Genomic DNA, 27311 nt, shown 5'->3' on the forward strand with positions numbered 1-27311 from the left:
TGCTCTCTTGTGGTCACCAAATGGTGATCACAGGTCCATGCTTCACCACCAGTTTCAAAGTTGAGAACCAAAGAGGCACCTATTATGAGGCTCCTATCTTTGGTGAGGAGGCAAAATCCTTTCCCAGCGTCCTTACACAGCTTCTCCTTGGGCCTCACTTGGTTGACAGCCCCTTAGGCCAGGGCTCCCACCTTCCCTGAGGTCACAGCATCTCCACCCAAAAACACTGGGCTTCTCTTAGGAGGGAAATGTTGAGGGTTTGTGAAGTCACATCTCCCACAAATAAACTGGTTGGGGTGGGGGGAAGCAGAAGTTAAAGTTTAATGCATGTGGTTTACTTGTAAGACTTTGTTGTCTGCCTTAGGCGATTCTGGATTTACAAGTCCCCAATAAGGGTGTTAAGATTCTGCTGGTTTTAAGCTGGGGAGGAGTTTTTTTTGTGACTGTGTGTCTCTTGTTCGGTGTGTAAGGGATTTGTGCTTTCTTCCTCCTTGTTGAGCGGCAGAAGAAAAGAGGAGTAGTAAGTAAGATTGAAAATAGGAAAAGATTTTCTGGAGTTAGTGCCAGGCCTCTGAAATGCTGCAACCCTGCCTTTTGCCAGAAGCCCTATGCTGAAACTGGCCAGAAGACTGTTAACAAAATACTTCCCAACTAAGCTAAGTCAAGAGAAGAAAATGTGAAATAGTACTGGGGAGGGGGGGATTCTGAAAAGAGGGCTGGCACTGAAGCTTTGCAGAAGAGTGCAGGAATTTGAGAGTTGTTCAAAATGTCACTAGTGTGTGGTTTACATTGGCACTGCCCACGTTCAGTGCTCAGGGAACACAGGAAGAAGGGAAACTGCTCACACAGCCTGAGAAGGATGCAAAGACCACAGTGGGATTAAGTCCAGAGTTAAATTGCACACACGCACATTCTAGGAATTCAGATTTGTGGTTCAAAATCACATGTGTGCCTGGGTCACTTTGCTGTACAGTAGAAAACTGACAGAACATTATAAGCCAGCTATAGTGGAAAAAAATAAAAATCATTTTAAAAATTATATATATATATATTGTGTGTGTATCAAAGTGTTTGGGGAGCTTTTGACTTGGATGACAAAATGCTTCATAATCAATATCTACTCTTTTCTTCTTTTGGAGAAGCCACCCAGCAGCTTACCTTCCCAAACAATTATTCGTAAATAAATAGGATTTCATGTCGCAAACATCAAAGCTTTTAAGCTTTAAAGAAATACTCACACATCAGCGTTCCCACTGTGGCGCAACAGGATTGGCCATGTCTCAGCAGCACCAGGACGCAGGTTCAATCCCCATCCAGGCACAGTGAATTAAAAGGCTCTGGGTGGCTTGGATCTGATCCCTGGCCTGCGAACTCCATATGCCGCAGGGTGGCCAAAAAAAAAAAAAAAAAAAAGGAGAGAGAGATACACATAAATAAAAGTTCGACAAGACTTGCAAATGCTTTATTGCATGTCATTTATTGAGGAGGTAAAAGGATGGAACTGATAGATCCATGTTTTCTATTATGTTATCTCTACTGTTAGAATTTGGCCATATCCATGAACTGTTATTTCTCAAGTGACTGGAGATTAATAATATCCTGCTTTTAGGCAGTAATTTCAAATTTTCACATATAAAAGCTGCAGAAAGATGATGCTTAAAAGGAGAAAAGACACAGTAGACAAACACCAACTGACTAAACTCTCTGAAGCAGAGGTTTGCTAAGAGGCCAAGGAAAGAGAGAAAGGGGTTACAGAGAGAAACTGATCTCTGCGGGGTTGCGTTCACTGCCATGCTGGGAAAATGCCAGAAGCTTGGGAGAATGGCTGTCCGCTCCCAGCTAACACTGATCACTTGGGGCTTCATCATAAATGGGGCTCATTCATGAGAGAAACACTGCTCTTCTGAAAAGCACCCATATTGAAGAAGCAACCAGAAAATCCAAAGTATAGGAGATGCCTGGCAAGAGGGATCTGCGTCTCCTTCCTTCTGTCTCTTCCAAAGCGTTCTCTTACTGTTCCACAGTATTTTCTGTGGCCACTGGGCCCAAACTGCCTGGAAGATACAACAAAAGTAGTGTAGCAAACCACGTGGCATTGAAATCTGAGCCAGCCGTGTTCAGAATCAACTGAAAGAAACACTGCCACTACCATCAATAAGGCAGGCAGTCTCTTTATTAGTGGAATTCTCAGAGCATTTTTGGAAGGTAGTAACACTTTAAGGCTTTAGGAAGAGACAAAAGACTGTAAAATGTGTCAGATGTGTAGCACAAAGTCAAGGTATAGCGGGGAGTTGGAGTTCATTGACCTCAGGCACTGCATCACTGACCTTCAAGGAGATGGGGTACCCTGGGTCACTCCACGCTGGGGTGTGCCAGAGAGGGCAGACGTATCCATCTAAGGTGTATGGGGGTGTCCTTTAAAAATCATGGCTTATGATTCACTCGAGAAAGGGGGAAATATTTATTTTCATAATACAAACATCCAAAAATCAAGTTCAACAAAACGTTTTTGGTCAGTGGACAATATGCATTCATTCAGTAACAACAACAACAAAATGATTTTATTGAATGTCTAGTCTGTGTCAGGCGTCACCTCGGGCACCAGGGTACAACAGTGAACAAACAATGTCCTTTCCCCCCGTGGAGTTTACATTCCAAGGCAGGACAGGGCTAATAACTCAGTAGATAGAGTGTTTAGTACAACTAAGGAAAGCAAAGTGGGGTGAGGGAAGAGGGAGCAGGGCGTCTCTGAGACCAGAAGGAAGTGCAGGCCTGCAGTGTCTGTGACAAGTCCAGCCCAGGAAGGATCAGGTTCAGGTCAGGGCGGCTGCACAGAGCGGGTCCGTGGGTGCGCTAAGCCTGCTGGGAAGCCATTGGCTGGTTTTTGAGCGAGGAGTGGTTCTGGGCTGACACGAGTGCCCCCTGCTGGCGGGGAGCAACCGTGAAGCCCAGAGAGCCGCGCACGGAGGCTGCTGAAGTCATCCAGGTGAGAGGTGCTGCCAGTTTGGACAAGGAAGCTGGGAGGGGAGGAATGCTGAGATGTGACTGGCTTCGGGAGATGTTTTGGAGGTAGGGCTGACAGGATTTGCTGACAGATTGATTCCCTGTAGAGTGGGTAAAAATGGAGCCCAAGATGACTGAGGATTTTGCTTTGAACGAGGAGCGGAATGGTGGTGTGCCTCGATCAGCACTGGGAGCTGCCCCACCCCCACTTCACCCCCGGAAGGAGCAATGTGGGGAGGTTATTCATTTGGCTGTGGCCATTGTTAGAAGTTTGAGATGCCTAATAAGGCATCGCTGGGAAGACATTAAGGTTAAGGAGTCAGAGAAAAGGCTGGGAATGGATAGGTAGATTAGAAAGTTATCACATTTAGGGAAGAGGAGAGAATCTGGCAAAGGGGGTGAAAATGCATACTGTAGTTTCCCAAAACAGCTAAGGAAGGGCACCTCAGAATCCCGTTGTAGAAGAGAAGGGGAGGAAATTTATGGTTATCACAAATGAGCATGAGTTTTAAAAGGTTAAGAAAGACTCTTACAAATACCATATTCTATCTCTTACAGATGGAATCTAAAATATGACACAAATGAACTTATCTGTGAAACAGAAATGGACTCACAGACATAGAGAACAGACTTGTGGTTGCCAGGAGGGTGTGGGGAAGGAGTGGGATGGACTGGGGGTTTGGAGTTAGTAGATGCAAACTGTTACATTTAGAATGGATACACAGGGAGTTCTTGTTGTGGTTCAATGGGTTAAGACATGACACTGTCTCTGTAAGGATGCAAGTTCTGTCCTTGGCCTTGCCCAGTGGGTTAGGAATCCAGCTTTGCATGGTGTAGGTTACAGATGTGGCTCAGATCCAAAGTTCTGTGGCTGTGGCATAGGCCAGCACCTACAGTTCCAATTCAACCCCTAGCTAGGGAACTTCCATATGCCGCAGGTGCAGCGGTAAAAAGAAAAAAAAAAAAAGAGTGGATAAGCAATGAGGTCCTACTCTATAACATAGGGAACTGTATTCAATATCCTGTGATAAACCATAATAAAAAGAATATTTTTTAAAGAATGTATATATGCATAACCGAATCATTTTGCTATGTGGAAATTAACTTTGCTGGGTAGAAATTAACATAACATTGTAAATCAACTATACTTTAAAAAAAAAGACTCTCTTACATCATCCGTATCCACAGCTGTTCCTAGAATTAGGGGAGACATATTCATAGGAACAAAAGCTAGTTTTGCCAATAAAAGATAAATAGGAACCGAATTTCTGAGTTAGCTGTTCCATTCCTTTTCTGCTCAGCCACTGTGAACATCTTAGTGTAGAGAATTATAAGCGTGTACATCCAGATCTTTTTTTTTTTTTTTTTAATGTATTGCAAGCCTGCAGTGTGTTAAGGAAAGAACTCATTCTTGTGAGAAGGAGAAAATAAACACATAGAGGTATAAAGGATGGGCCTGTGCAAAGATCTTACAGTCAAGTTGTCCGTGCTGATACATAAACAAATGAGAAACGTGAGGGTCCAAGGAGAAGGCTGGACATGAAAATGGCTAGCTGCACAGCTAGAACACTGGTAATGCCTGGACTGCTTTTATTTTTCTTCTTTTTTTTTTAAGTGAGAATTGCAACAATTTTTCATTGTTTATTTATTTATTTTGCTTTTTAGGGCCACACCTGCGGCATATGGATCTTCCCAGGCTAGGGGTTGAATCAGAGCTACAGCTGCCAGCCTACACCATAGCCACAGCAATGCCCGATCTGAGCTGCGTCTGCGACCCACCCCACAGCTCATGGCACCACCAGATCCTTAACCCACTGAGCAAGGCCAGGGATCGAACCCCCAACCTCATGGTTCCTCGTCGGATTCCTTTCCACTGCGCCATGATGGGAATTCCTGGACTGCCTTTAAACTCCTCCTGTGTGACAGATTTTTGTTGTTGTTGTTGTTTTCAGGGGCGGTGGGTATACGCCTGTATGTTTCCCCAAAGGAGGGTCAGCAGATTGCATCATTACAATGTACATAAAACAGAAAGGTCCATGAGAGTGTCTGGAGGGGTGCAAATTAACAGAGGCACCAAAGGTGGCTTTACCCAGGAAGCAAGTGGTAGGTGGAAGCACGGGTAGGTTGTACCGATTTTCTCAGGAACTGTCGTCTTCTCGTTGAAGTGTGGCTTTGAGAGGATTATGTTGAACACAGTTGGATTTGCGTGTTTGTATAAGCTGTTGATCTCTTGGTGATACAGGGAAAAGATGAACAATCCTTAGGAGACTCTCAATGCCCAGCCATCTTTTAGTGGCTCCAACTAAAGACTGAACCATGCAGTCGAGTCCAGGTCCCCAAACCAGGGTGGGCTGTTCCATAGCAGGCCTGTTGCAGGTGCCTGTGAACATGTGGGCCTTGGGAGGAAGCCACTAACATCCTCACCTGAGGACCGTTTCTCCTCTGCTTCTGCCTCTGAGTCTGAGGCCTGGAGAAGTACACTCATCTACGGCAAAGGTCGGGCAGAGTGAAAACAAAACCTCTGTCTTGCTTTCTGAGCCAGACTCAGGCCAGCGCCCTTTGTTGCATCCTGCCCTGATGATGCTGCCTGACTCTGTGCAGCAGACATAAGCGGAATATTTCTGCAATGAATCTCTCTCTGTGTGTCCGCCAGAAAGCATGTCATGGAAAGGAGTGATACGATTAGAGAGCTAAGCCTCGTGGACAAAACGACTGTTTTCAACAGAGCAGAATCTCAGTTACCCAGAATGCTCCGATAAAACTGGACGTTTTAGAGGCAAACATAGTTCTAGGATCTATTACCGGTGATAAATGTTGCTAAACTTTATTCTTTTTTTTTTACCTTTCTGAGGCTAGTAAAAGTTCAACCCTACTGAATAGGTTTTTTCCCTTGAATAGTTCTATTCAAACACGATTGGATTTTTGAAAATAGTTTTTTCCTGGAACACTAATCACACATGTGTTGGAGATCATTGTCTGTTAACCCGTGAAAGAGTCTGAGGTCTTTTTATCATCCATTCCTGTTGCGGGGCGCAGATGCCAGGGGCTGAGCTTTGGTGGGGTGAGCCGGGTGGGGGTTGAATCAGGATTCAGTGGTGGGCCTGTGGCTCTTTATCTATTTGGAGTCTTTCTGCATCTTCTGCTGACCGAAGGCCACTGGAGCTGTTTTACTCATTTACCCCGTGGCAAGGAAAGGAGTGCTCTCAAGAGCTGCTGTGTTTCCTTGTATCAGACGAGAACTGTGTGGCACAGCGGCCTGAGTCAACAGCACTGTAGCACGAGCTCAAGGCCTGCCATCATCTCAGCCGCAAGCCCTGGTAATTTTCCTCTCTGTAGTTCTCCGTGGCCCTCCTTTTTCCTGTCAGTCATTCTGTGAAGATTCGTCAGCCACCCTCTGCCTGTCAAATATTGCCAGAAAGCAATATCCTCCAGGCCTGCCGTTCTTGGCAACTGTGTTGTGTTGGCTTCTGAACTTTCTTAACTGTCTGTTGACCAGTAAGCATGCAAGCCATGCATTGCAAGGGGTGAGGCACTGGAAGACCCCCATGAGCAAAGATATTTGAAAGGCCGGTTGACTTCTCTGTGTAGGTCAGTAGATTCTTGTATGTAAGGATGGTTTTCAGTATTCGATTTGAAGAGCATTTGGTTAATGCTCAGTTAACCACAACAAGCACAAAAATTAAATTCTGACCTGTCTTTTGGCTGATTACTGTTTTCAATAAGCATTAAGTAAGTGATTCTTTCCCATCAGCATGGCAGCTAGTGCTCCCTAGGTCCTAGGCTTTGCAAATGTAATTCAGCATGAATTATTGCAAATGACATAGGCTCTCCAAACAAGGCCCCAAGATATCCCAGAGGGTCCTGCAATTCAAAGGGTCTAGGTTAGCTTCCAAGGGGTTAAGTCACATTAACCTTGCTCCCATCCTCATATAAAACCCTAGGGCATAAGCCCTGTTGCCCACTTCATGTACCTCACAAACGCTGAGTCAGTGACCAACCGTCTTGGCTTGAATGGCACTGGAAGACTTTCTAGGATGTGAGACTTTCAATGGTAAAACTGGAGTATCCCATCATACCGTGATGAGTTGGTTTCTCTGATCAGAATTAGAATCAATTCACAGAAAGGAAACCCATAAATAGTCTTCTAAAACCAGCAACTTAATCTGTAAAATGGGGATGACCCCATGTTCCCCATGGGGTTGTGTTGAGGCCTGCTCACCAGTCCTATCTGTGGGATGGGGGCAGCTGGCTATGGTATTTGCCTGGAACTGGGGACCAGCATCATCTCGGATGGGGCAGCCTGTCTCCTTGCCACCCCCGCCCCCAGAGGCCTGTCACCCAAGAGGGCCTTGGCTTTCCCTCTGGACAAATCAGTGCCCACTGTTTCTGATGTGAGGAGCTAGAGAGCCGGGTTGTTTCTCTTGGCCTTATGCTGCTCGCTGTGGTTACCCGCTTTGGGTTTTGCCTGCCTCTTAGGTAATCAGGCCTCTTGCTGATTTGAAACTCTTTCCTCCGAACATGAGTGCGTTCAGCTCTTTGCAGCCCCCAACGTGCACAGGTATTCACTTCCTCTCCAGCGTTTGTACAAGCTACTGCATCTGCTTTGCTCATGCCTCCCTCCTTTCATCTTCTGGCTAATCTTGGCCATTCTTCACACTTTAGCTTCAATGCCCCTTCCCCCTGGAAGCCCTCCATGATCATCCCCGACTGGTACTTCTCCTCTGTGCTCCCAGCTCCTTGCCCTTAACATGGTACATTTTGTGCCACTGGAGCTGGACTTGCCTGCTCAGCTGTCCGCCTGGCTCATGGTAGGCTCTCTGCAGAGAGGGGCTCTATTTTCTTCTCTCTTGTACCCCCAGAACCTTCCATATAACCAGGCACATAGTAGTTATAGAGAGGCTTCATAAGGAGCAGGACAGGGAGGAGCTGCCAAGGGAGGCCACTTTTATCTCCAGCTGGCTTTGGCCTTGCAGTGGCGCTGATTTTCTTTCCAGTCCGCCAGGGGAGACATAAGCCACCCTGGAATCTTTCTCAAAAGAGCTACATCCTCTTCATCCAGGGACCACCCTCTAATTGAGTTAGGTCTTTGCTTGCCCTGTAAGACCCTGAGCACGTTCTGATAAATCCACATGCAGTAAACCGCCCAACCGCCAAGGGTTACGTAAATATCAGTGGGGAGACAGAGGGTCCGAGAATATTACGTAGGGTGAGGGCATTCAATGTTATGTTTATTTGTATATACGTGGAATAAAAATATGTTTTCTCTCACAAGCTTTAATAAAATGTGAAGTCTTCCCCTCGGTCCTGAAGATCTGATGACTTGCAGGCTCTACAGTATTCAATTATGAATTTTGGATGTTTCATTTCATAATGTGATCCAGATTATTTTTCTTTCTCCCTAGTGGACATTAATCGTTTCCTGTGAATTTTCCTGATATTAGGAAACAGATGTTCCATATTTTTTATCTGAGTTTTTTCCAAGTGCTGAACCAGGAATTTTGTGCTTGTGTGTATGTGTGTGTGTGTTTACACAGTGAATTTTTGAAGAATGAGTTATATCAGAATTTGCAAGTAAAAGCATAACAGATATATCTACAGAGTTATACAGATTGGTCCAAGGCTGGAAACACTTCTGGACACTCTGTTTAATGTAGTTTAGTATTGTTTAGCTAATGCAGACTTCTGGCCTAAGAATGTACTAGAACTGTCCTATTATAGCATGCTTGCCAAAATAAGGAGTGGTGTAGCAAAAAGAACACAGTTCATGCAATCTATACTTTCATGCTCTGATTTTTAAACTGTAATTGCTTTTACCATTGTTTCTAAGATATAACATTCTTCCCCTATTTCTCCATAAAGCACTGACTGGGTACCACCTCTGTGCCTAGCAGGGTACCAGACTCTTGGGAGATACAAACACAAATGATACAATGACCCTTAGTTCCTCATCATCCAATAGAAGAGCTGAAACATATTCTAAAGTACCTAGAATGACAGAAAGTAGTAAAGGTTGTAGGAATTCAGGGAGAGGAGTGGTTTCATTGAGCCGAAGAGGAAAGGAATACTTGGGAGAGAAGTGGTGGTCCTCAAGTTAGGTCAAAAACATAATAAAGCAGGAGTTCCTGTCGTGGCCCAGTGGTTAACGAATCCGACTAGGAACCATGAGGTTGCAGGTTCAATCCCTGGCCTTGCTCTGTGGGTTAAGGATCCAGCGTTGCCATGAGCTGTGGTGTAGATCACAGACACAGCTCGTATCCCGCGTTGCTGTGGCTCTGGTGTAGGCTGGCGGCTACAGCTCTGACTCGACCCCTAGCCTGGGAATCTCCATATGCCGTGGGAACAGCCCTAGAAAAGACAAAAAAAGAAAAAGAAAACATCAGAATAAAGCAACATTTAGTTTAGGTCTAGGTTATTTATATGATCCTAATTACATAATAAGTACGTAAGGATGGACCCTTGTGTAAGGCGTTGTTTTGGTGGATTTGCTGCGCTAATACTAACATTTCTTCAATGCCCTCGGTGCTTCAGGCGCAGTGCTCTGATGCTCAGTATAAAGACTTTAATCAGAAAACGATGTGGAATTGGTGCTTTGTATAATAGTCCATTTCGCACAAAATACATCTCTTCATTTTGCCTCACAAGCTTCCTTTCACAAGGAGTCCTCGGGTCCAGCAGGCAAAACGGCTAAGGCCAGTCTTGGCTACCTCCAGGACTGGGTGACCCTCTTTAAGCCGCCTGGCCTGTCTGGGGCTCACGTTTTGCCCATGTACAGTGAGGATTGTCCTCCTCCCCCGCTCACTGACAGGGTAGCTGGGAAAATCAAAGCGGGTGTAGATAGACACTGAAAAGCTGTCAAAAGCCAACCATTTTGCCACGAAGCAATGTCATAGCTCATGAGGTTTATACAAAATATGGCTCTTGCTTATTAGTTATTGAAATGCTGTATAAATGAAAAGATGGTTATCTTAAAATGGCAAAATAGCAGAAATGTATTGGTAGGGAATACATACATTAACTCTTGATTACCATGCACTATAAAGAACTCATTCAGATTCAGAGGAAAAATATCAAGCTCCTGCAATATGAATAAGCAGAGAATCTGTAATATGTCAAGATCTCAGAAATTCTCAATTATTTTGTTGGTGGTGTCCTTGTATATTAATAAAAAGCCCCTTTAAAAGCGAAAAACAATTCATTCTGCTATTAGGAATTCAGGGAGGCTAGGGAAATAAATTACAGCAATGAAAAAGTGGAAGCTTGAAGGTTTCCAATATAATCTTATTTATAATAATAAAAAAGATGATAATTTAAATATCCCTCATTGGGGGGAGATTTAGTAAATTATGACTTTTCAGTATGAAGGACTTTTCTTAGGTCCCTTAAACAGTCGTTATGAATATGTGTAGAAACACGCCGAAAATGTTTGAAATTTAAAATGGAAAAAGAAAATAACAGCTTTCATATATGGGTTTTTTTTCTGATGTCTCTGTGCCAGCGTCTCCCTTTTGTTTTTGTTTTTGTTTTTTGGTTTTTGATCTTAAGAGCTGCAGGGTGCAAAAGGCATATTCGTCCTACCTTATGTGTTAGAAAATTGAGGCTCAGAGGAAGTCCTAGGACTTCTGGCTCGTTAGCTCAGGAGCCATCATTCAAACGTAGATCTGTCCAACTCCAAAGTCTTTACCACCAATAGCATGTAAATGGTGGCTGCAGTCATATAATACGCATGGCTCTCAAGGGTAACAGGCAAAAACAAATAGTAGCACTAAGATGTTGAGACTGTGGGTTGTCCAGAGAGCCCTTTTTTGGTTTTGTTTTGTTTTGTTTTCTGCTTTCTAGGGCTGCACCTGTGGCATATGGAAGTCCCCAAGCCAGGGATCAAATCAGAGCTGCAGCTGCCAGCCTACAGCACAGCCACAGCAACACCAGCTCCTTAACACACCGAGCAAGGCCAGGGATGCAACCTGCATCCTCGTGGATGCTAGTCGGGTTCGTAACTTGCTGAGCCACAGCAGGAACTACCCGAAGAATGCTGTACTTTTAAAACCGCCATTGGGGGAACAGACAAACAAAACACTGCCATTGCCCTTTCAATGGAAAAATGGAAAAAAATGCGTGAGTGTCACATTTCACAATTAATTGTGTTCTCTGACATTTTATGTATTCTCTGAAACCTTTGGCAAACTGGGAATACGTTTTTTAAAATGTCTCACTGGCTTTGCTGTTATGAAGATACTTTCCCTCCAACTTATCCACAAATTAGCTGAAGACATAACACCACCAGCTCCTCCATTAAAAACAAGTTTTCAAGTTACTAGAAGCTCTCCATGGGTTACTAACTGTGACCAGGTGGAAGCATTTGTCCCAGGAAACAGCCCAAACCAGCTCTTCTGGCCAGGAGATAATCTTAAGGTGGGGAAGATGGAGTGGCACCATTTGGTGGAAGTGGGCCAGCTCACCTGCTCCAGGTGTGCCCTTCGCTGGCACAGAACCCTTGCCCAGTAAGGGAAAACATCACCATTTTGGGCCCTACTATCTTTTACCTTTGCGGGGGCTCAAGACTTGACTCATGATGCTCTAACCTACATGGCATAACCTTATCAAGTCAGTAGCCCTGCCAACATCTAATAACACACAACTTTCTGTGATGGACTCATGGCACAGGGTGTATTTCTTTCAGCTCTGCCTGGCCTTTATGGAGCATGGACCTTTTATGCCTACAGTGGGGTCCTTTATGCGTTTCAAAGGCCCTTTTGTTTCTGTTTTGCCATGATAATATCATGTCAGCATTTGCAAGGGAAAACATAATAGGCCTGACAGGAGAAGAGTGGAGCTGTCTGGAGAGCTGGAGACATTCTCCAACCTGCTTCTCAGGGTCGTCCATTCTCGATCCCTGTCTGTTCTATAGGTGGAGAAGTCGAGGTGCATAGAAGTTTCGTGACTTGCTGGAAATCCCTGGCAGCAAAGACAGCTGGAAGCCAGGCTTATAAATCTATAGCCTCTGCTCCACTCTCCCACAGTGCCTGTCTGAGGCCATTTTCTAGAAAATTTAAATGAGCCTGGAAAAAAAAAATATGTTCAGACAGATAAGAATCCAGTCTCCATTCAACGCTGAAGGTCTCTGAGGGCTCTGGTTTTGTATTTATAATTGCAATAAGCCTTACAGTAATGAAGTTGTCATGTTCATTCTAAACAAGGCCTGCCCGATAGAACTTTTTATGGTGCTTGAAACATTCTACACCTAAGCCATTCAGTCCAGGCGCTGATCCTGTGTCTCCCTGACTACCTGAGTGTGGTTCCTGTGACCAGAGGAATGAGCTTTTAATTGTACTTATTTAAATTTAGGGAGTTGCCATCAGGGCTCAGCGGGTTAAGAACCCAACTAGTATCCATGAGGGTGCAGATTCCATTCCTGGCCTCGCTCAGTGGGTTAAGAATCCAGCATTGCCCCGAGCTGTGGTGTAGGTCACAGATGCAGCTTGGGTCCCACATAGGCCGGCACCTGCAGCTCCAACTCGACCCCCAGCTGGGGAACTTCCGTGGCTCTAAAAAAATGATAATTAATTAAGACTCCCCCCGCCCCATGTGCTCATGGCTGTAGTATTGAACAGCACAGTTCTGGGCTTCTCAGTACTTCCCTGACATCTCCACTTGAATGTCTCCACGTTAACAAGGTCAAATTAGAATTCTTGATTTTCTTGCCTCTCTCCATCCATTTCTCCCCCAACAAAGCCATCACTGACCCAATTGCTTGATCCGAAACCAGTGTGTCATCTCAGCCCCTTCCTTTCCCTTATCTCCCACATCTGCTTCATCAGCAGGTCAGAATTGTTTTACCTCCAGAACTGATACTGAATCCATCTGTTTCTCTCCATCCTAGGCCAAGGTGCCGCCATAGCTCACCTGCATCATTGAAGGGCCTCGGAATTGGTCACCATTGATCCCTTCATCCTTTGTTGCCATTTCCAGACTCTTCCAAACAGCTGCCAAAGACACATTGTTCAACATTTCAGTGGGTTGCATCACCCCCTGCTTGTCTGAAGGAATTTGTAGAACCTATCACTGTCGGCATTCTCTTACTTTCTTCTTTGTATACTTGTTTATTTTTGGTCTCCTATTACAATACAAGGGCCCCTTTCTCAGGACCCTTATTAACCTCATTCATTACTGTATCTCCAGCACCTACAACCGACTGTGTCTGGCTCTTAATTTGCACTCAGTAAACCTCTCGAGAAATAATTATATGATTGTTTATTGTGGAAGGAGATGAGCTAGCAAGAGTCAAAAATGCAGATTTATAATTTGGTTACAGTATCTGAGAGGATGCTGACATCCATATTCGTGAGAGGTCGGTGGCTTCTTTTACATTGTGGATGCAGATAGGGAGGGTGGATAATAGAGTTAATTGCCTTTATCTATGAACGGGTAGGTTGGGCCACAGTCCTGGTGCAATCTCTGACCTGAGCCAGAGGGAGCTCTTTTTCTCCCCGGCCGTTTGCGTATGTCCCAGATCTGGAAGCTTTTGTCTCTCCCACTGTTAGAGAAAGAGAAGAGTGTCTTCCTATAAGCACTTCTTATATCCATCCAAGGGGAGTTCAGGTAGTGAGGAAAGAAGCATATCACAGAACTCTGGGGGAGAAAATGGCACAGCCAGGTCTGAACAGCAAAAGGAGATTTCCAATGTGAGACTGTTGTTAAAAGGGAAAAGAAAAGAAATATTTGGAATATACTCATAGGCAGTTATTTGAAACCAAGAAACCTTTAGGAAATAGGGGTTTGTGTCTTTTCTTTCTTGAAGATTGCATTTTTTTAAAGGACAATGTCTTTCCTGGCATTTCTTTATGGTGGCCAGCCAAGGCTTTTAGAGGGCATGTTATTACTTAAATCCCTGCGCAAGGGAAAATGAAACTGAGGAGCTTTGTTGGGGGTCTGATCAAGTCCGCCACACTCTGAGTTGTTTCTCTTCCCTAGGAAATGACTGTGCCCTCCGCACTGGACGAATGGAAAAGATGAAGTTAAAGCTTGCTTTGTTCAAGTTCATATTTGGAGGCTTTTCCTCCTGGTGTGTTTTTCTTAGGTGCAAGTTTGTAGCCCTGTCCTCTGTCCTTCCAGTGCTGTGCCAGTGTTGTCTTGTGGGTGCCTTTATTGAGCATCTGTTGTTTACCAAACACCTTGCAAGGTCCTGGAAAGACAAAGATGAGTTAGACACGTTCTCACCCTCCGGCGATTCTGCAAACAAGTGGGCAGAGAGACCCATAAATGAAAAACTGAAACACAGGAGCCACGTAGATTAGCAGAGGGAAGTGCACGGGCCATGAGAGGAGAAAGCAGTGGAACGGAGTGGGAGGCAGGCAGAATGTGGTGTTAAGGGTACAGGCTGGGGCACAGAAAGCAAACTTATGTCACCACATTGGAAAGGGGGAGAGGGATCCATTAGGAGGTTGGGGTTAACATGTATTATGGTACGGAATATAAATGGTAAATAGGTAAACAAATGGTATGGTAAAATCGATAAACAGCAAGGACTACTATATAGTACAGGGAACTATATTCAGTATCTTGTAATAACCTATACTGGAGAAGAACCTGAATCATATATGTGTGTGTGTGTGTATATATGTGTGTATGATATGCATGGATATATGATATATATAACTGAATCACTTTGCTGTTTACCTGAAACTAGCACAACATTGTAAATCAAATAACTATACTTCAGTTGTTGGTGTTTTTTTTTTAAAGTGTGCAAGCTCTGGAACCAGGCTATCTGGGTTCACAATGTGGCTCTGCCATTTTTAAGCTGTGTAACCTTAGGCTCTTGACTTAATGTCTATGCCTCAGTATGCTCACCTGCTAAGTGGGTCCTAAACCATTTCATATGGTTACTGAGAGGATTAAAGGAGTACTTGAAACCATGCCTGGCATGTAGCTCCATAAAAATCAGCTTTTCTAATGATCAGTAGTAGTAATACATAATTGTTGATTGAATGGAGTCACTACTACTTTACTGCTGTTACTGCAGAAAAGTTGTCCCTAAATCAGCCAACAGTTCCCAGAGGCTCCCCAGAAGTGGTGATTTTTGCATTGAGACCTGAAGGCAGGGTGATACTGTAGGGAAGGACAAGCTTGACAAAAAGAACAGAGTCTGCAAAGGCTCAGAGGAGTGGGAGGGGGCAGGATTTCAGGACCCATAAGTAGGTGGGTGTGGATAAAGGACAAGATGCCCTTGGGAGAGTGCCTGGGACAGGGCAGGCACGAGGTCACGTGGGCTTGGGAGCCTGGGATAAGGAGCTTGGACTTAATCCTACAACCTAGAGGAAGCCACTGGCAGATTTTCAGCAGCTTCAGGGCTTGCCTTGGGAGATGGGGAAGCAGCGTCCCCTGTGGCCTCAGCCCACAGCCAGTTGATTCTAAACAGCATCCCTGACCAACCCCCCTTCCCTGTGACTTGGGCAGGAAGTTCATACGTGTGGATATGATTTTACTCATTGGGAGTGATTTCTTGGGAGGCCACAGATGAACAAAGTGAAAGAATGTGTTCCTTAATTCCTTTCTGCCTGATTCTTCCTCTTACTCCCTACCACCGCCAAGACAGATACAGAGATGTCTAACTTACAGACTCTTCTGAGAATCAGATGAAAGTGATGGCGTCTTCCCTGAGAAAAACCACAAAGGCACGATTTTCCAAAGACCCCCCCCCCATTAACCTCCAACTACATCCCCATCTTGATCATCCAAGCAGCGCCCCCCCCAGACACAGCATGGTCTTTCTGACCCCAGACTTGCATGTGGTTTTTGTGTTCCCACCCTGAACTATTTTAAATTTAATTTGCTCCCACATCCCATAACTCCTCCATCTGCCATCACTGCTATTATCTGACCACGTATCATGGGAGCAGTCTTGGATCACTTGATGGTTATAATTAAAACTGAAAGTAATTATCTTATTTTGAGCCGTTCAAATTTAATTGACAGTGTAGTGGCTAAGGGCCTGGCTCTGGAGGCTGCTGCATAGATTAGAATCCCAGCTCTCACTATCTTCTAACCTCACCTAAGTTACTTATAACCTCTCTCTGCCTCAGTTTCCTCATTACAGAATAGGAATGATTCTGTACTTACTTCATGAAGTTACTGTGGGGGTTCATTAAGGTAATACGGGCACATGCCAAGAACACATCGTTAAGTGCTATATAAATATTCGCTATTATCATGTTTTCTTTCTACTAAATGACACCACGGAATGGGGTAATTAACAATGGATTCCTAGAAGCAGGAACATAGATGAACAAAATCTCCATGTGCATTGCACTGACTTTGGAGCCTTGCCAGCATCTGAAGGCCAAGGATAGATTCCTTTGGCCTCTGCTATCTGGTGTGGAGGCTACTAGCTGGACTGGTGTGGAGGTCACTAGCCGCTGTGGGTGTTGACGGCTTGGAATGCTGCTAGCCCAAGTAGCGACGGTCCGGGTCTTAAAGATTTAGTATGACCAAAAAAAAGCAAATGTCTCATTAATGGTTTTTTATATCAGTTGCTTGTTGAAGTCACAATATTCCGAATACATCAGGTTAAATAATGTCATCTGCCTCTTTTTGCTTTTTAAATGGGGCTACCAGAAAATTTAAAGTTATATCTGTGGCTTTGTTATATTTCTGGTGAACAGCAGGACCTTAGGCTCACCATTATCAGTCAAAGAAAAAGGTATGGTTATTTGTGATCAGGTGACCACTATTAGGTAGCCTTGGACACTCTTCCTCTGGTCCTTCAAGCTGTACCGAACCAGTTTTGTTTGTTTGTTTGTTTTTTGGTTTTTAGGGCCCATGGCATATAGAGGTTCTCAGGCTAGGGGTCTAATTGGAGCTAAAGGTGCCAGCCACAGCCACGGCCACGCCAGATGCAGGCTGCGTCTGCGACCTATACCAGCTCACTGCAACACCAGATGGTTAACCCCCTGAGTGAGGCCGGGGATCGAACATGCAACCTCATGGTTCCTAGTCAGATTTGTTTCTGCTGCGCCACGACAGGAACTCCCCAGTTGGACCCGTTTTTTAGCTGGTTCCGTAAAGGGAGTCATGGCTTGGTCCTCACAGAAGGGATTTGGGGAACCAAGGCAAGAACAACCACCAGGAAGGCGTCCACTGACTTGGAGGGGTTGGGACGAAAACACTACCATTTATAGTTATACTGGCTTCAGACTTTCCGCACTCCCTGAAGGAGAGGAGAGAGTGCTCTCTGTTCAGGAAGTTGAAATATGTAGCCGAAAAACTCCCTATTCCATCAGGAGCCAGAAAAAGAAAGCTTTGCTAATCTTTAACTAGAAGAATACATACTCAACATGATAGCAGCCACTGGGATGAAAGGCACACCCTTTCCACACGTGATTTACTTAAGGAATGTTTGTTTCATTCTATTTCAGATTCATCCCATCACCTAAAACCTGGTAACAGTGGGCCACACAGAGTCTTACTGGTAAGTGCTCTTTCATTTTTAAAACAAAGTGACTGTTTGACATTATTTTTGAAATGATATTCACATGTCTAAGTTAGAGGCTTCCTTACTGGTACTATGATTAGATGTCTATTTATTCACATTTTTCCCCCTCTGAAATGATTTATGATGTTTCCGTGCCTTTAAAAAACAGATCAATCCATGTTCTCTTGCTAAGAACATGGTCAGGGAAAAGCTCTATGATTACATGCCAAATACTATTAAAATAAAAACTTTTTTTGTAATGAAACTATTTCCAGGCCCCTGTTGATGGTCTGCTTGTTTCAAACAGTATCCAAAACAACAAAATGTTACTTCAGCCAAGGAATTCAGACTGTCCCTTGCAGTGTGTCGTAATGAAAACTGGCTCATAGCTGTAACATACTAGCTTCCTTATTGCCCAATTTTTTTTTCCTCTCACCTCACTTTAAACCTAAATGTGACTATTGTGAGATAACAGTTCTGTTAGTGGTAGAAAACTTCCTTTAGGGTTTGGCAAGCAGTGTACTTCTTAAGAGAAAAACCTTGAGGCACCTCTCGTGTGGCACCGCTCCCTGATATAGTTATGCTGTTCTTGGCAGTGTGTATCAGTTAGCTTTTTGCTGCATAACAAAGCTCCCCAAAATTTACTACCAGAAATTTAACTCAAAATAGCAATCATTTCTTTATTCTTTAATTCTGTGGGTTGTCAGTTTGGGCTGGGCCTAGAGCATGTGATTCTTGAGATTTCAATTGAGACATTCACATGTCTTCAGTCAGCTACAGGTCCAGGTCACCTAGGCTGGTAAGTCACCTGTATATTGGCCAGAGTGGTGACAATGACCAAGAAATGGTTCTTACTGTCCTGCACGTTCCAAAAGAGACAGTGGACGCATCTTGAGGATGAGGCTTAGAATTGGCACAATATGGCTTCTCACACATTCTGTTGGCTAAAGCAAGCTCTAACCTCGATTCAAGAGCTACAAGAATAGATTCTACCTCTTGGTGAGAGGAGCTGCAGAATCTCATGGCAGGGAGGAAGGATACAGAGAGGAGAAGAATTGGGGCCATGTTTACAATCCACCCTACAGTGTTTATGAGTCTCATGAAAACAGCTGTGATGGAATGAAAAGCGCCTGGACAGCAAGAGGGCTCAGATCATGCTCCCATCTCCTCGTCCTTCCCATCACCCCATTCTGATTGACAGACCTACAATCCTAGCTTGCTCTTCTGCCGTCTGGCATCTCAGTCTGTTCAGCAGGTTGCTGGGTGGTTTTGTCAATACCAAGTGTCCAGTGTTCATAGTACATCCTTTAGTTCAACTCTCAGGACATTCGTCCTTTGCTCCAGAACTGTCCTTGCCTCCGTGTCGCCCACAACACCAGCCTAGACTCCTCTCTGGCTTCTCCACTTCCATTATCTGCTCCATCCCCTCATGTGCAGCTCCTACCCTTCCTTTTATTCTCACCAGGCTTGCCTTTTTACCACTTCTCCCAAGGATACCTCACGCTGCTCACCCCTTCTCTGCTTAGAAATCCTTCCCATCCTCCAGGGCGGAGTAGAATCTTCCCTGCTCTGTAATGTGGCCTCCTCTACCTGTTCCTGCTGTCTGTGATCTGCTCTGCTCTGAATACTTCAAAGCCAAACACTGTTACTTCCTCAGTAGTGTTGTTGGGGTTCTGAAAGCAGAAGACCCCACATGCCTTCCCTGCAGTGCTCAGCACAGGACCGAGTACGGCTGGTACTTAGCCAGGAAGCAGCGTGGACCCTGTCCCTGGTCCCCCACCAGCAGCTCTTCAGGATCATATAAGGCACCTGTTGAAATAACCAGCTCACCATGCCTTCACTGGGCCGTCCACAATACTAGGTGCACCCCAGGAATCTTAAAGCACTCAGATAATTCTGATGGAATTGCTACATAGTTGGCAACCACTTGTGGAGAGAACAAGAAATTTCTTTCTTTCTTTAATTTTATTGGAGTAAAATTGGCTTACAATGTTGTATTAGTTTCAAGTGTACAGCAAAGTGAATTAGTTATACATATACATATCCATTCCTCTTTCCCATATAGGTTACTACAGAATATTGAGTAGATTTCCCTGTGCTATATACAGGAGGTCCTTGTTGGTTAATCTGTCTTATATACAGAAGTATGTACATGTCATTCTCAGTATCCTGTTTTATTCCTGCCCCCCCCCCCGTTTCCCCTTTGGTTTGATTTCAAAATCTGTGAGCTTGTTTCTGTTTTATGAATAAGTTCTTTTGTATCATCTTTTATTAGATTCCAAATATGATATCATATGCTGTTTGTCTTTGTCTGACTACCTCATTTAGTATGATGAGCTTTAGGTCCATCCATGTTGCTGCAAGTGACATTATTTCATTCTTTTTTATGGCTAAGTAATATTCCACTGTATATATGTACCACATTTTCTTGATCCATTCCTCTGCTGATGGACACTTAGGTTGCTTCCATGTCTCGGCTATTGTAAACTGTGCCACAGTGAACATTGGGGTGCATGTGTCTTTTCGAATTATGGTTTTCTTAGGCTATATGCCCAGGAGTGAGCTTGCTGGATCATATAGAAGTTCTATATTTAGTTTTTTAAGGAACCTCCATACTGTTCTCCATAGTGGTTTATATACCCATCAACAGTGTAGGAGAGTTCCCTTTTCTCCACACCCTCACCAGCACTTACAGAACAAGAAATTTATATGAGACAAGGATTTGAGTCCTGGCTTTGCTACTTCTTGGGTCTGGGACCTTATAAATGTAACCTTTCTGAGCTTCAGTTTCCTCATCTGTAAAATGGAAATAATATTCATCTTGAGGATTGCCAGGTGGTTAAAAAAGTATGATGTCTGTGCAAGTGCTTTATAAACCATAAAATGTAATTAAAATACATTAATCGATTGTGGATATGTGGCTATCCAGTGTTTCCAAAGGGGCCGTTACCTCCATGGTGGTAGTCATGGTAATAATGATAGAGAAACAGACAGTAATCTGGGGTGGAAGAATTAATAATTACAGCAGCAATAGTCCTAATTATTGCATGTCACCTGTGTCCTGGGCACTGTGATAACTGGTTCACATAGAATTATTTGAAATTTATAAGAAGATCCCCGTGGGAGTTCCCATTGTGGCTCAGTGGGTTACAAACTGGACTAGTATCCCTGCGTATTTGGGTTCAATCCCTGGCCTCACTCAGTGGGTTAAGGATCTGGTGTTGCCATGAGCCTGTGGCATAGGTTGCAGATGCAGTTCCAAGTCTTGACCCCTAGCCTGGGAACTTCCATGTGCCCCAGATGTGTCCCAAAAAATGCAAAAGAAGAAGAATTAGATCCCCTTGTTCAATGGCATTTGTATCATAACCACAGTCTATCCCACCATCAGTGATTTAGTCTTTTGATTCTTCATCTTCATCCCTTAGAGAAATAATTGTCAACCGTTGACACCTTACCGATATCAAGTACAAGGGCCTGTAGAAATGCGAGCTATTTTGATTAGTGAGAAAAGGGGGGAAGGGAGAGCAACCAGCAGTCCTACTGGGAGAGCACTGGGGAAGAGGTGTGTGAAGGAATGGACCAGAGGGCCCAAGGAAGGATGGAGCTGGGGGAGGAGGGATACACAGGAGGACGGGAGGCAGGTGGTCCAAGGCAATTGTTGACCTGACAGTTTGGCCTAGGGTTGTTCCTGGTCCAAGGCCACCACCTTCTCAACCCATTCACTTGAGGCTTCCCCATAACAGCCACTACAACAGGCAACCTGTGTAAAAACTGTCCTCCATGCACCATCTGATTGGTTGCCCATTATTTGATTGCGGTCAATAGAGTATATATATATATGCCCGTCTTCTTTCAAAGATTTTTGAGGCAGCTTTTAAAAACACATATAATAAGAATCCAAAAAATAAGGAATGAGGAAACCATGTAGGGGTAGGAAAAGTAAAGCAAAGTCAGAGATCAGGTTATGCATGGATGAGAGCCTGTATATATGCCAGCAGGTCCCATGGGCTTGCCTCTGAGCTTCTGAGCAGTCACTACTAGGAAAACACAGTAAACAGCTCTTGGTAGCCAGAGGAGAAAAGCATGCTAGGCACTCAGGAGCAGCAAGGTTCATCAGGATTGAGGACTTAGAGTAGTTTCCACTGAGTGCTCATGAAAAGGATGCCACATAAGGTAGAGGACAGCATCCCTGCTGTAACAGACTGATGAGGACCACCTCCGTGGAGACCAATGATATGATACCTACGTGCAAGCCCCCGAGAAGAGCCCTTCCAGTCCAGGTGTGCATGTCTCTGCTGGCCTTGCTTCAGCCGAGGATAAAAGATGATGTTTTCAGCTGGACAAACAAGTACACATATTCATCTCTCCTCCCTCCCCCCATGGTGGGGACCTCACAGACTGGCATGGCTCTTGAGGCTGAGCCTGGGCATGTGGCTATGAACCAGACTTGGCACACGAGCTGAAGTCTACTTACCCTCCCTGTTCTAAAAGAATAAGAAACCACTTCCTGGAAGTACTCTGTGAATATGATTTCTCCCAACCCCAAATCATGCTATGCCGTGAGTCAGTCTGTGCATTGTTTTTGTTTTGTTTTTTTGGGGTTTTTTTTGGGGGGGTGTTATCTTTCTGTCTTTTTAGGACCACACCTGTGGCATATGGAGGTTCCCAGGCTAGGGGTCGAATCAAAGCTATAGCTGCCAGCCACAGCCACAGCCACAGCAACGCAAGATCCGAGCCGTGTCTGCAACCTACACCACAGCTCATGGCCACGCCAGATCGTTAACACACTGAGCAAGGCTAGGGATTGAACCCACATCCTAATGGATGCTAATTGGGCTTGTTGACCACAGAGCCACAACGGGAACTCCAGACTGTGCCCTTTTGATACACAGAATCTACTTGGACCTTCACCGCTGTGATCTGTGTGGCCCACTTCCCTTGCTCCACGTGTATCTCTCCTGTTTTGAGTCCCAAAGCTATAGGTCAATTTTTTTTTGCATTTTTTTTTCTTAGAGTATAGTTGGTTTACAGTGTTGAGTCAATTTCTGCTCTATAGCATGGTGACCCAGTCATATATATATATTTACATTCTTTTTCTCATACTATCTTCCATCATGGTCTATCCCAAGAGATTGGACATAGTTCCCTGTGCTGTACAGCAGGATCTCATTGTTTATCCATTCTAAATGTAATACTTTGCATCTACAAACCCCAAACTCCTTGTCCATCCCACTTCCTCCCCCTCCCCCTTGGTAACCACAAGTGTTCTTTATGTTTCTGCTTTGTAGATAGGTTCATTTGTGCCATATTTTAGATTCCACATAAAAGTGATATCACAGGGTATTTTTTTTTCTCTTTCTGACTTTCTTCACTCAGTAGACGCATCTCTAATTGCATCCATGTTGCTGCAAATGACATTATTTCGTTCCTTTTATGGATGAGTAGCTTTCCATTGTATATATGTACCACATCTTCTTAATCCATTCATCTGTCGGTAGACATTTAGGTTGTTTCCATGTCTTGGCTATGGTGAATAGCACTGCAGTGAACATACAGGTGCATGTATCTTTTTGAATGCAAGTTTTATCCGGGTAGATGTCCAGGAGTGGGATTGCTGGAAAGCGTGGTAGGTCTATATTTAGTTTTCTGAGGAAGCTCCATGCTGTTTTCTATAGTGGTTGTGCCAATTTACATTCCCATCAACAATGGTGTGTTCCCTTTTCTCCACACCTTTTCCAGCATTTGTTATTTGTAGATTTGTTAATGATGGGCATTCCAACTGGTGCGAGATGGTACCTCATTGCAATTTTGATTTGGATTTCTCTAATAATTAGTGATGAGCATTTTTTCATGTGTCTGCTAACCGTCTGTATGTCTTCTTTGGGGAAATGTCTATTTAGGTCCTCTACCCATTTTTCGATTGGGTTGTTTGTTTTTTTCTTGTTGAATTGTGTGAGTTGTTTGTGTATTTTCTAGGTCATTTTTGATACCAGAGTGTTCCGTACCTTTCAGGGGAACCAGGGCAGTTTCAGAAGCTATTCCAATAGGAATAACAGACCCCAAGTGTGTGTTGGAGGGCAGCAAACTCAGCCTCTGTGGTCCACTTCTGGGATTCTCTTCTTCCAGTCAGTAACTTTAATAATTTCTTCAAGAGTAGCGTCTAATTGGTTGGCAGCACTATTAAGGTGAACCATCAGGCTCAGAGGCTGGTATGAGAGTAATGTGCTTAGGATAAAAACATTTTAGTTCATTAAGGATCGTTGTCAGAAAGGAGCCCTGAATTTCATGACAGCTGCCCATAAACAGGATTTCCCTTTTAGGCTTTGTTTCTTAGTTAGAATTATTTTGGTTGCAAGTAACAGAAATCTAACCAAACTAGTATCTTAACTTAAATGCCTAAAATGTCCATGCTGGAATGGACTTCAGGCACAGGTGTATCCAGGGTTCAACAACATAGTGTTAGGTTGTTCTCTTTCACTCTCTCCATCTCTTGGCTCTGCTTAACTCGTCAACTTCATTCTCAGGTACGCTCCCCCTCACTATGGTGCAGAGGTAGCCATCAGCATTACATTTCCATCATCTTCAGGGCTGTGGATCTCAGCCATAAGAGCGTGCTTCTTGTGCCATTGTTCTAACAATAGCACCAAGGAGGGATCTGGGTGGGTCCAGTTTGGATTCCTGGCCCAAATCAACCTGGCCAGAAGGAGGCAGTAGACAGCAAGTGGTATCTGTTTATCCAGGGCTTGGTTCATGTGGTTCTTGAGAGAGGATGAATCCCACCCAAATCACGTGGAATTGGGCCCCTGTGAGAAAAGGAAGAATTGTGTTACCAGAGGAAGAAAGGAAAGGCAGAGCATGCCAAGCAAATAAAATGTCTAGGTACCAGAGTGTACTGATTTAGAAATTCTTAATTTGGGGTCCATTAAACTTGAAGGGTTTAAAATTAGATTCAGCTTCAGTTACATTGCCTACCTATTCCAAGTTTGGTCTCATGATGGAGACTGGCAACAATGAGCATACGGAGAGGAGGAGGGTAGGGTCAGGTGGGCAGATTTTGGCCTGAGGACCTCATGTCACACCTCCCAGGTCTAGCCTCTTAACCTGAATGCAATGAACAGACTTCATTGGATCTGTAATCCATCGATGGCATCAGGAATGGGCTTCTGTAGTTATTTGCAAAATGGTATCTATGTACTCTTTTACTAGAGAAAAGGGGTCATGCGTCCATCATTTTTTTCATAGGACTCCCCAGTCCTCTACTGCTTAAGAGCCAACGTTTCAGACCTACTCGAATTGTTTTTAGTTTGGCTAGCTTCATCTTATGTGTTCATTTCTTTTCTTGGCTCAACCAGCAGGGTTTAGTGTCCATGGTAAACACAGCTCCTTATGGAACAGACACGGTGATGTCAGTGGCTGAGTATGTTGCATCAAATTGCACGTTGAGGTTTTTGGGCATATATGTAAACGTATCACGGTGGTAGTTGCCGTTTACCTAATGCTTACTCTGGCTCTGTGCTACCTGCTTTCCGTGCATTATCTGGACTATGTGTTTATACACGTGACTGTAATTCGGTGAACCTCTGGTCTGTTGTGGTTCCACCTGCCGGGACCAGCTCCTTCCAGCTGCCTCTCGGGGAACACAGCATACAAACTTTGGATCTCCCTCTTTCCCGTGTCCTCTGTTATGGGTCCACCTCTCTCCACTGCCCACCCACGGATGACAGACTCAGAGACTCCCAGAGTTGGAGAGACCGCGAGGATCATGCCGTTCGGTGGTTTTCCAACTCCGTTCTGGTTTTCTAGCTCAGGGACTCCTGAGAGCGAAGGACGGAAAGGACCCAAGTGCCTCACCTGCAGCGGCCTCCACCTGCTGCTGGAAACCACTCCTCGGGGAGAATAGAGTCCAGGGTTCAATGTCAGACTTGAGGGTGAGGCTGGGCTGCTTACTCTGCTTACCTCCCTGTGTGACTCTGGGAAGGTTGCCTCACCTCTCTTAGCCACAGTTTCCTTTTCTGTCAAAGGAGATGATAATACCTGCCTCATGGAGCTGTTGGGGGCCGGGCTGAGGTCATGTCTATAATGTCCTTGTCCTAGTGCCTGACGCACAGTCCAGTCTGTGCTGGCAAAGCTTAGCTGTGACTAGGACACTGCACAGTGCAACTTGTGAGATATGATGAAGACACAGCTTTATTCTTGCGTCTCACTGTGCCTTTACAGTGATTCAGCGGAGTGTCTTTTTCCCCATGTCCTGATAAATGCTTGATCAGGCCTTTGTTTATGGATCATCTTAGGTAACAAAAAGTCCTCTGGCCCCTTTCAGTCCCACACATGTGCCTCCCCTGTGGCCACTGGAAAGGCTCACTTTCCTCTAGGATCAAGCAGCCTCCACTCCCAGAGAAGACGTCCATCCATCCAGCCCACCGTGGCTTCAGGCCTGCCCAGGTGAGGCAGAGAGAGGAAAGGTCTTACCTGACACTGTTGTCCTGCCAGGTGCTGGGGTCCCTGAGCCCAGCTGCTGGGTCAGTGGACTCTTCTTCTCCCCCAGCTGCTTCCACGCCTGTCCTGAGGACTCCCCACTGGCACTTGCCTTCTGGGTCTCCCAGAATTCAGGCCGTGCCTCTCCTTCTCCAGGTTGCTACTGCCCTCCGGCAACTTCTGCACATTCTCTCTTTGGAGTCCTCTCAGCCTCAGGCTGAAGCCCTGGTGAGGCTGGCATTCCCCATGCCCAGAGGTCACTCCCTTGAAGCCACCATTGGGGGAGGGGTTGAGCAGTCACTTTCTTCTCCTCTGCCCCCTTAGGTGCCCTCAGCCCCCCTCCCCCATTTTGGTTCCTCAGGCAGGTGTCACATACCCACCCCCAAACTCTGGGAGATGCATGTCAATCCCCCTCAGGCATTGCCTTTGAGCCCCTTGTCGCCAGGTGTCAGATGAAAGGCCGGCTCCCACCAGCCCACCCACCTTGGGGAAGGTGGGAATCTGAGCATTTCTGAGGGTTTTCTGCCCCACAAAAATCCGCCATCGCTTTCCCCCATCCTGAACCTGTTTATATCCTCCTTTGGGGCCTTGGAGACAGCTAGTCCGCTTCTTAGAAATTTCCATGTAACGGTCTGGCCCCTGGCTTTGGAATTTCCCATCTGTTGAACCTTGTTGCCGCAATGGAAACTTCCACTTGAGTGTCCTGTTATATTAACTGTTGGCCAATACAAGGAACTCCTCTGCAGCACCCCCAAAAGCAGTCCTTCAGCCTGGACAGCTGTCCAGGCATGGGCGCTCTCGACCTCCCTCTCGCCCACCTGCCCGAGTCTCCCATCCTGACTTTCAGATACTGCAAGTTGTTGGAAAGATGCTGCTCCCATGAAGCCAAGCCTGGGTCCCCATAACCTTCCCTTTAGTGGGATCAGAAATGTGTATGTGAACGGGAAAAGCCGCCTGGAAATGTGGATCAGCTGAAATGAATCTGACTGGTAACCATGAGGACACAGGTTTGATCCCTGGCCTCCCTCAGTGGGTTAAGGATCCATTGTTGCTGTGAGCTATGGTGTAGGTTGCAGACATGGCTCAGATCCTGTGTTGCTGTGGCTGTGGCATAGGCTGGCAGCTACGGCTCCGATTGGACCCCTAGCCTGGGAACCTCCATATACCGTGGGCCATCAAAAAAAAAAAGTTTGGCTGGGCTACAGGGATTCAAGTGGAAGCCAGGCTGTCACCCACACCCTGTTCTCTAAGACCACAGGGGAGCGTCTGACCTTGTCTCTGTGTTGGTTTTCTTTACTGTCACATCAAGATGCACTTGACATAACCCCTACCAAAAGCTAGCACTGGGGCACACAGTGCTCCAGCA

General features: G+C 45.1%; 1 protein-coding gene across 4 annotated transcripts in view; it reads left to right on the top strand.

The window, feature by feature from the left end:
- Positions 1-27311, top strand: part of GNG12 (guanine nucleotide binding protein (G protein), gamma 12) — a 136079-nt gene that overhangs the window by 38014 nt on the left and 70754 nt on the right. For all 4 annotated transcript variants that reach the window (XM_021093257.1, XM_021093258.1, XM_021093256.1 and 1 more), the window contains 1 exon segment: positions 17415-17467. The gene's annotated coding sequence lies outside the window, so the exon portion shown is untranslated.

This window comes from Sus scrofa, chromosome 6 (genome assembly GCF_000003025.6).
Source record: "Sus scrofa isolate TJ Tabasco breed Duroc chromosome 6, Sscrofa11.1, whole genome shotgun sequence".
Classification (NCBI taxonomy): Eukaryota; Metazoa; Chordata; class Mammalia; order Artiodactyla; family Suidae; genus Sus; species Sus scrofa.